This window comes from Triticum urartu, chromosome 7A (assembly GCF_056163025.1).
Source record: "Triticum urartu cultivar PI428250 chromosome 7A, HENAU_Tu73, whole genome shotgun sequence".
In the NCBI taxonomy this organism is placed as follows: Eukaryota; Viridiplantae; Streptophyta; class Magnoliopsida; order Poales; family Poaceae; genus Triticum; species Triticum urartu.
Genome location: NC_141879.1, coordinates 304,359,863 through 304,369,672, shown reverse-complemented (window position 1 = coordinate 304,369,672; position 9,810 = coordinate 304,359,863). Strand labels below are relative to the sequence as shown.

Here is a 9,810-nt window from a genome sequence, read left to right as displayed (position 1 = left end):
GCCTATTGCTGTGGTGGTATGTTGGACATTCAGGTGATCTTTTCTGTGTTTTACTTGGGTGAAACTCAGTCAAGTCCCCACGGGCACTCATATAATGAGACTGGGAAGTGACCCTTTTATCAATTGAAAAACTGGAATTGAATAGCTACAATTTTTGAGTGATTGATTATTTGGTTGTGGGTTCTACGAAGCATGAAAAGAAAGGCTCCATGGGGCATGAGTAAAATTAAATACTCAGGCTGGCAAGTTGAAATGGACAAAAGTTTTGCTTTTGAACTGAGTGATTTTCTGTACATTCTTTCTCTTAAATACATCAGAAAATTGTTTCTATGATCCTCCAAAAGGTGGACACAGATTAGAGGGGGTTAGAGTTGTTGCACTAAGTTGATCTCTCTACAAGCTTAGATTGTTTAGAAGAGGGACCCTGTTATGGATCAATTTCTGAAGAGGAGCTGAAGTCTACTCTCAACATCAGTGATGTGCAACTCCTGCAACTGCCCCTCATCACATGCAAATCTCTTCTTCTGGAACGCCTTGGATACAAGAGACCACCTACTAGAAAATTTCGATATTGTAATCTGCTTCAAAAAGAGATGCAATGTCGACTTGAGTATCACGATGGCAATGTCTCTCGCTTCAGCTGTCATCTTGATGGCGCTGCATCCCTCCATGTCAGAGGCAACCTTGCTGCTGATCCTTTTGCACAGCCTCTGAGCCTTTCTGGACAAGCGGGCGTAAGACTGAGAAGAAAAAGGGTTTCCCCCCGCTTTGTATTATAAAGCAACAACCCAAGCATCCAACATAGTAGTACATGGTACAAGAAAGTCATAAAGTCATGCTAGGGGCACGGCGAGACAAGCCCCAAATAAAGGAGCAAAAGAACTAATCGGGCTCAGGGGGTGGCGGTGGAGGTGGCGGAGGAGGGGCGAACACCGAAGCTGAAGAATGAAGACCCGCGATGATGTTGTCGATGACGTCTCGGTCACGCCACTTGCTAAGCGGTCTCCAAAGCTGTAGGGAACCACACTATTTATAGATTGCATCAGTCACACGGCGAGGAATCACACGTTCAATGACTAGTTTATTACGAGCACACCAAAGGGTCCATGCTAGGGTACCCAGAGCAACCCAGGTGGGAGGGCGACAAGCGCCGGGAGTCTAAAGACCTCCCCAAACAAGTCCGGGAGGTTGTCATGGCACCAACTGCCACTCATCACCTCCCGGAAGCAGCTCCAGAGGAACTGCGCTACAGGACACCGGAAGAAGATATGGTTACAATCTTCCGGCACCAAGCAGATGGGGCACAGGCCATCCCCAGGGCCATTGCATTTACGGACCTCTATTCCCGAGGGGAGACGACCACGGACCCATTGCCAGAGGAAAATGCGGATCTTTAAGGGGAGTTTGATCTCCCAAATAACCGATAGTTAAACCGGGCCAGGCGAAGGAACAATAGCTTGGTAGAGAGATCTAGTCGAGAACTGACCACTTGGCTCGAGATGCCAGGAAACAGCGTCGGTCTCCGGGGAAGGGGGGTGAAGGGCAATACACTCAAGCAATTCATCCCATTGCTCAAGCTCAACCGCCCCGAAGGTACAGCGGAAGGCAATAGCGCCCAAGTCAGCTAATGCCGCCTCAACCGAAAGCTGAGGCCGGATGCAGATCGAGAATAGCGCATGAAAGTGCTCAGCAAAGGGGCGGGTCCCGGCCCACCTATCGAGCCAGAAGAGAGTACCAGAACCAGTACCCACACTAATGGAGGTCCTAATGCGCAATACCGACATCAAACGAATGACCGATTGCCAGAATTGGGACCCTCCAGATCTAGAGGCAAAGGCTAGCGGTTGCCCGCGGAGGTATTTTGCCCGGATTATCTCCAGCCAAAGGCCACCCTCGTTTGTCTGAATCCGCCAAAGCCATTTAGAGAGGAACGCAATATTCATGCGCTTGGACGAAATGATCCCTAAACCCCCTGGTCTTTAGGCTTACAGATCTCGGACCACTTCATCATGTGGTATTTCTGTTTATTATTCTCTCCAGCCCAGAAGAATCTGGAGAGGAGCTTGATGACCTCGTGATCCAGGGATTCATGTAGACTATAGAATCCATGACGTACATCAACAGGCTAATAAGGGATGGGTTCATCAAAATCACTCGAGCAGCTTTGGATAGCCCCCTCCCCTGCCAAGGCTCCATCCGGGGTTGGAGTTTGGCGATTATTGGGCAGAAATCCTTCTCCAGTAGGCGAGTGTCACTAATTGGCATGCCTAGGTAGGTTGTCGGGAAGGATCCCAACCGACAATTCAAGCAATTGGCAATTCGCTGAGCTTCCGCGGGGGAGTATCCAAGGACCATCACCTCGCTCTTGGCAAAGTTAATGGTGAGGCCCGACATCTCCTAAAAACAGAGGAGGAGGAACTTGAGGTTCTGAATATCCTCGTCCGAGCCTTCCACCATCATAATGGTGTCATCCGCATATTGGAGGTGTGTCATGCCTCCATTGGGAACTAGATGGGAACAAATTCCCCTAATGTGGCCGACATGCTTGGCCAAGTCTAGGATCGAGGCCAGAGCATCGACCACAAGGTTGAACAAAAAAGGGGAGATTGGGTCACCCTGCCGGACACCTTGGCCCGTCGTGAAGAAGGGCCCGATCTCCCCATTAATGTTCACCGCAGTCCGACCACTCGTCACTAAATGCATCACGCGGGCAACCCAGTGGGAGTCAAAGCCACGCTTGAGTAACACTTCCCTAAGGAAGGACCAATGAACGGTGTCATAGGCTTTCTGGAAATCAATCTTGAAGAACACCGCGCGAAGGTGTTTGCGCTTGACCTCATGGATGACCTCGTGCAGGGCGAGAATCCCATCCAGAATATATCTGCCTTTCGTGAAGGCCGTCTGGTTCGGATGGTGGATCCAGGGAGCTATAAGGGCCGCCCTAGTGGCGTAGCCCTTCGCCAGGATCCAGAATATCACATTAAGGACTATGATGGGACGGAATTGCCTAATGTCAGCAGCACCCGGAACTTTGGGAATCAGGGAAATGATCCCGTAGTTAAGCCGGGACATGTCTAGAGTTCCCCTAGCGAACTCGCGGAATAGGTCCAGGATGATCTCCTTGACCATCGGCCAAAATGCCTGGAAGAAACACACCGGCAAACCATTGGGACCCGGGGCCGAGGTAGGATTCATGGCTTTGATGAAAGTCTGCACTTCCGCGACATCGAATGGGGCGAGCAGGGCCGCATTTTCGGCTGGGGAGACTTGCTGTTCCAGGGACCAAATATGGTCGGCCAGGGTGACGCCTCCCCGGATACGCCCAGCAAACAACGACTTGTAGAAGTCGTCGACCATCGCGCGACTCGCCTGTGGATCTTGAAACAACTGACCTCCCTCCCATAAAAGGGGAATGGAGCATCGACGCCTACGGCCATTAGCAATGGCCTAAAAGTAAGCTGTGTTGGCATCACCAAACAACACCCAATTAATGGAGCCTCTCTGTCGCCAAAATTCCTCCTCCTTGGAGTAGATCTCCATGAGAGAGTCTTTCAGCTCGTACCTGTGAGCCCACTCCTCTGCAGAAATCCCAGAGATGTCTGCGCGGAGGTCAAGGGCCTGAATTTCCTCAAGGAGGGAGGCCTTCTGAATCCGGAGGTCCCTCCCAATGTTAGTGCCCCACCCTTTCATGAACTGCCGGGATCGCCTCGGCTAGTGCCGAGACCCAGTGCGACTGGACCGCGGCTATAAAGCCAGGCTGCTGGAGCCAAAACGCCTCGAAGCGGAATCGAGGGGGAGGACGGGGGCGCTCATCCCGAGAGGACAAGAGAAGCGGCACATGGTCAGATCCAATACGGGTAATAGCCTGAAGGGACGCCAAGGGGAACCGAAGCTCCCAGTCGGGGGAGACAAACACCCAGTCCAGCACACTAAGGGTCGGGGAAACTTGGCAGTTAGTCTAGGTAAATCTCGCCCCGACCCTGTCCAATTCAAGGAGCCCTAGGCCAGCAACCCAGTCGTTAAATCGACGCATCTCAGCAAGGTCGATACGTGCATTGCTCTTCTCCTCCGCATAGTGGAGGAGGTTGAAATCGCCTCCAACTACTACCGGCAGAGTTGCGGCGGAGATCTTGGCGTGAAGCTCAGCCAAGAACGAGGCCGAGCGACTATGGTCGGCCGGACCGGAAAGTACAATTATCTCCCACTTGAAATTCACATCACGTTCCCAAACCTCCATGCTAACGAAGTGGGATCCACGATCCATGGATCCCACCTCAAAGGTGGCATCCTTCACGCCTAGAAGGATGCCACCAGAGTGACCGGTCACTCCACTAGAAGGTAGCCAGTGCCATGCAAACAAGTGTCTATTGAGACGCTCAAGTTCCACCAAAGAGAACTCAGTGCGCATTGTTTCCTGAATAGCTACCACATCCACGGATTCATCACGCATGTATTCAATGAGTTGCCTGCGGCGGCCATCATGACCAAAGGCCCGCAGGTTCCAGAATAGAGCTCGCATGATCACTCGCCTAACGGGTCCTCCCTGGACCCAACGGTAGAAGCGGCACTAAGAACCCGACGCAACTGAGGAGTACGCGAACGAGTCCGACCACGGACCTCGCCCGGGTCAACCACGGGGAGGCCCCGACCCCTTGCCCGTTGGGGCGTGGGGAAATGACCTCGCCCGGGTCAACCACGGGGAGGCCCCGACCCCTCGCGCGCCCTAGTGGCCACAAGGTGGCCCTCCAGGATCTCCTTAGTCTGGAGGGACGCAAGCTGCTCTAAAATCGGGCCTTTCTCGCCACGGAAAACTATAGCCAAATCGGCTGCGATCTGGGCCAGATGGACTGCCGCGCCATCCACTCTCTTGAGGGATAGTTGCACCTCCTGGACACTCGTCCTGAGCTCCGTGAAGATCTCCTGCATGGAGCTGCAGAGGTCTAGCAGCATGAGAGAGCGCTCAAGCTAGTCCTCCACAGCTTTCCTCTGCTGAGTCTGACTGCTGCTGGTCGAGCACGTGAGCTCGTCAATTCACGAGCTCTGTCAGAGCACCACACACTATCTGGATTGTCACAGAGGGCAAAGACATGGCCGCCTTCAGGCTCCGCAGCCGATCTTGGACGTCTGTTCCATCCGAGAGTGGGCTGGAAGGCACGCTGGCAGATCGTTGATGGCAATCCATGGTTATGGAAATTGGGATATGAGATTGTTTGTTCTCTTTGAAATGGAAGAGGAGATGAAATGCTGGTGATGGAAACGACAATCGGCTCTGCCTCTATATATGATGAAAGAAGACGGGAGCGCCACATTTTTCTCAACTTCCAACTGATTGCAAGAATTAACTAGTCTCCCATGGAATGAACTTGATCTTCATGACAAGGTGTGTCTATAATTGTGAATGGAAGCCTGCGGCGCTGGCTGGCATGTCTCTAACTAATCTCAGCCACTACTGGCAGTGACGATCTGCAGCTGTGCACGAGCACATACATGCAATTTAGTTCCAGGAGATCAAGCTCACGAGATCGACGAGCATGCAACGAAATGATGGAGAACTAGTGAGATTGGTGTTTGGTGCTTGCTTGCTGGTGGAAGCATAAGTTGACTCTCTTCACCCCAGGGGTAATCGTGTGTTAGTGGTATCTGCTTTGCTTCTTTGCTTTGACTCTCTTCTCTCCAAGAATCTTTGGATGATTCACAAAATGACTATGGAACATAAACTTCTGTACCATAGACGTTGAATATACTCTTCTGCAGCAAGAGAGAGTATTGCCGAAGTGGGGAGAGCAACTGAACATTGATGAGCTGGTCAGAATATCGTAGTTAACCCGGATGATGCTTAATTATCTGAAAATCGAATAGCTGGATGCTGCCTTGTCTTTGCATGATGATGCCCTCCCTGGTAGTTAGTGGTATTAATTCATTTGGCATCGCTAGCTGGCTCTTCTAGGCAGCAAATCTCGAGACCATCCCTGTGACGTTATTATTAATTCAGTTTCCGGTTGCATTTGGTGCATTCGTGCGTCTACTAATTAAGGTTGATTTGCATCATGCTGTCACGCTACTCCATTATATTGGTTCCGCACGACCATCAATTATATGCACAAACTCCTCGTGAGAATACACACGTACTCATTGCAACTCTGAATTAATAATATATGAAGTTGGGACCTTTTTAAAAGCAAGAGGCAAAGCTAGAGATGGAGTCGGCTCCAACGGCTCCGGTACGACAAGGCGACCAGGGTGGCGACGGCGTGGGTGCTGCAGATCCGGGCGGCCATTGCTCGGATGACGCCGGCGGAGAGGCCGCATGGTCGGTGGTCCGGCAGGCCGCGGGGCCGACGCGCCCTGCGCCGCGCATGGGGCAGTGCCAGCGCGAGGCGTCGGCCGACGGCTGGTTGGGGAGCCGGTTCTGGGCTCTGGCCGGCGAGAGTTCTGACGAAGAGACAGAGGAGATGGCCGCGGCTGCAGTCGTGGGGGCCAGCAGGGCGCCGTGCTCCGTAGGCGATTTTGTGGCGCGTGCGGAGGAGCTCGGTGGCTCCTTCAAAGCTGGGTGGTGGAGGGCGTTCGCGCCCGGCAGGCATGGGTCCAGGCACGCAGCTCTGGGCGCCGCCGCGGGGAGCTCCGTCGGGGGCTGCCCTGCATGGCCCTTCGGGCGTGGAGACGGATGAGGGGCTCCTCCTCAGGGCATCTCTGGGGCCGCTCCGGGCGGCGGTGGGGCCGGTTGCGTCGGCGTCGGCGCCGGAGGAGGCGCGGGCACCTGTGCCTAGGGTTGGGACAATGGTGCCCCTTGGGCTGGCGGGCCAGTCTACGTTGGTGGGCTGCGTTCCTGGGCCTGAGACCGCGGTCGCTTTGGTGCCGGTCCAGCCACCAGCTGTGTGTCCGGAGGTGGTTGCGGCCCATCCGGTGCGAGGGGAGGTCGGACCACCTAGCCTAGGCCCAACGCCGTGAGTACTCAAGTGGGTGTGGCTCTGTCGGGGAACCCTAGACACCTCACTAGGGTTTCCAGCCACCAAATCGGAAGTGCGGCGCTTCGGCAGATCTGCCCGCACCCTCTTCCCCTCTCGTCCCCCTCCCCCCTCGTGCGCTCCTTCGCCGAGGTGGTGGCGATGGGCTCCAAGGCCCCTGGATCCGGCGGCGGAGAGGCAGCGGGAGCGCGAGCTGTGGGCGCAAGCCAAGGCGCAGGGGCCGGAGCACGCCGGCAAGGAGGGCGGCTGGGGGCCACCGCCACCATGGTGGCTCAAGGAGCAGGAGCGCAAGAAGGAGGAGCACAAGAAGCGTGGGCTCGAGCTCAAGCGCAAGGAGATGCACCATCCTTTCTGCAGTGACTGCGTCGGCGGCCCCTACGCCAAGCAGAAGAAGAAGCACAAGTCCACGGGGGCGGCGGCCTCCAAGCAGCCCCTCGCGCAGCTGCCGGTGGGGGCCTTCCTCCTCCAAGGGCACAGTGGCCGAACCTATTCCAGTGGAGGAGGCGGACGGCCCGGAATATTTCAAGTGTGGGCGCACCGGACATTTCCAGAACACCTGCAAGTTCAAGCCGTTGTGCGTGGTCTGCAGCCTAGAGGGCCATGCTTCCACCCACTGCCCCTCCCGTTGGAAGCCCTTGCTGCTCCAAACCATGGGCCATGCCATTCCTGGGGAGGGCTTCTTCTGCCTGCAGTTTGCTGAGGACGCGGACGAGGAGCCATAGGGCATGCTTGGGGCCAACGCGGCCATTCTGTCCGCGGCTCCGGGCAAGCTCTCAAAGGCGCTCCTGGAGGTGTAACTGCCGCACCTGTTCGAAGGCGCTTGGGACTGGCAAGTGATGCAGATCGACGACGACACGTACTCGGTGGTGTTCCCTGACTCGACCATGCTGTAGATGGCTACTCGCAGCGGCAAGCTCTACCTTTCCATCAACAACATTACGGTGGACATACGCGACGCTCTCCTCGACGAACCCAAAGGCGAGTCCTTGCCAGAGGTATGGGTCAAACTGTGGGGGTTGCCGCCCAAGCATAAGAGGACCGATCAGCTGATGGCGGCTACCACGATGATTAGGAGGCCCGTGGTGGTTGATGAGTTGTCCTTGATCTGCTCTGGGCCGGTGCACATGCGCTTTGCGTGTCGCAACCCGGCCAAGCTGCGGGGCTCAGTGCAGATTTGGTTCAATGGTGTTGGCTTCAACATCAGGCTAGAGTCAGAGCTTGCACAACCTCGTCAGGCGGCCCCTGCTCTCCCTCCGCCCCTTCCCCCAACCATGGCAAGGGCCCAGACAACAATGACGACAAGGATCAGGGCCGGGACAAGGATCAAGATGCAAGTATGGAGGATGATTCCATTGATACTGCGGCCTGGGACAAGCTCGGCATCAGGGTTCGGGCCCGGCGGCGGATCCGCCTCGGCAGGGCGATCTGGTGGCTGGGGTGGAGCTGCTGGTGCTGTCCGATGGCATGGAGGTGTCGATCCCCAACCAATACGGCTCAAACTTGGGCTCGGTGACCTCGCTGCTCGTGCCAACGCAGGAGAAGGGGCTCTCGACCTCGTACGACATGGCGGTGCCGGGGGCCGACCGCACCTTGTTGGTGCTGTCTGCCAGTGCTTCTCTGCTGCCCTCGGCACGGTCTCCGACGTCAGGTGGGCGCAACAACAGTCAGAGCGGCTCGGTGCGGCAAGCTAAGAAGCCGACGGTCTGCAAGGTAAGCCCCAAGGCGGTCAGGCCCATGGAGCACCTGGGGGCGCCGGCTACCACGCGCCAGACGGTCATGGCGCTGGCGGCCCCCACTGCCCAACCTCTCGACGAATAGCTGCTCCAGGAGACCTCCAAGATGGCGGCCATCCCCAAGGCCAAGCGCTCCAAGGCGGTGCTGGCGGCTCCAACGCGGGCCAGTTCTCCCTCCAAGACCCCCAAGGGAAACATGCCATCACTTCAGCGCGCCCAACTGCTTCAAGGTCAGAAGAACCTGGAGATCTCAGGTAACCCCCCCTCGCTTCACGGTCCTCGATTCTTTTTCTGATGATCACTTGAGTAAGGTTTTGGAGTAGAGCGGTGTTGACCCTTCCTGTGTGGGGGGGGGAGGGCGAGCTGATCCGCGCCAAGGAGGTGGCACAGGCTGCGCTGGCGGCAGCGGCTGCAACACGTGAAGACCAGAGTGCAACAGAGGTAGGGGCTGCACTCGTGGTCCGGCCCGATGAGGTGGAACAGGCAACAGGGGTTGCCTCCCCTCCCTCTCCTTGCCGCGGCAAGGTGAGGCGTTTGGCCAAGGCGATATCCTCCAGGGGTATCCGTCTTTGCAATCGTATCATCTAGATGCCTGCTTTGTTCTGGAATATCCGTGGCTTCACCCACGCGGGGCGTCGCACCCAGCTAAAGAGGACATTGATGTAGTAGGTTTGTAGGAAACGATCAAAGCGGAGTTCCGTTACCATGATTTGTTAGCTATAGACCCGCTGGAGCGTTTCGTTTGGCATCACGTCCCTGCGACCGGCCACTCGGTCGGCCTTCTTTTAGGTTTTAGTGTTTCCATCTATGAGGTTCTCTCCTGGGATGCGGGCACCTTTTTCTTGCCGCTTGTATCCGCATTCATGCGTCCATGCGGGAGTTGGAGGTGATCCAGGTCTACGGCCCTGCCGATCACTCGCGCTCGGCGGAGTTCTTGTGAGAACTCCAAGCTAAGGTTCACGCGGTCACCGCAACCGCGACCCCGGTGGTGGTAGGGGGTGATTTCAACTTGATCCGCTCGGGTGCAGACAAAAACAACAATAATATCAACTGGCCTCGGGTGGCCTTGTTTAACAACGCAATCGCCTCTATGGCCCTTAGGGAAGTGGCCA

General features: G+C 55.9%; 2 pseudogenes; one reads left to right on the top strand and one right to left on the bottom strand.

Annotated features, from left to right (window-relative positions):
* Positions 1-393: 393 nt before the first annotated feature.
* Positions 394-5,182, bottom strand: LOC125525682 (uncharacterized; annotated as a pseudogene).
* Positions 5,183-6,777: 1,595 nt separating this feature from the next.
* LOC147959390 (uncharacterized) lies at positions 6,778-8,783 on the top strand (annotated as a pseudogene).
* Positions 8,784-9,810: the final 1,027 nt, after the last annotated feature.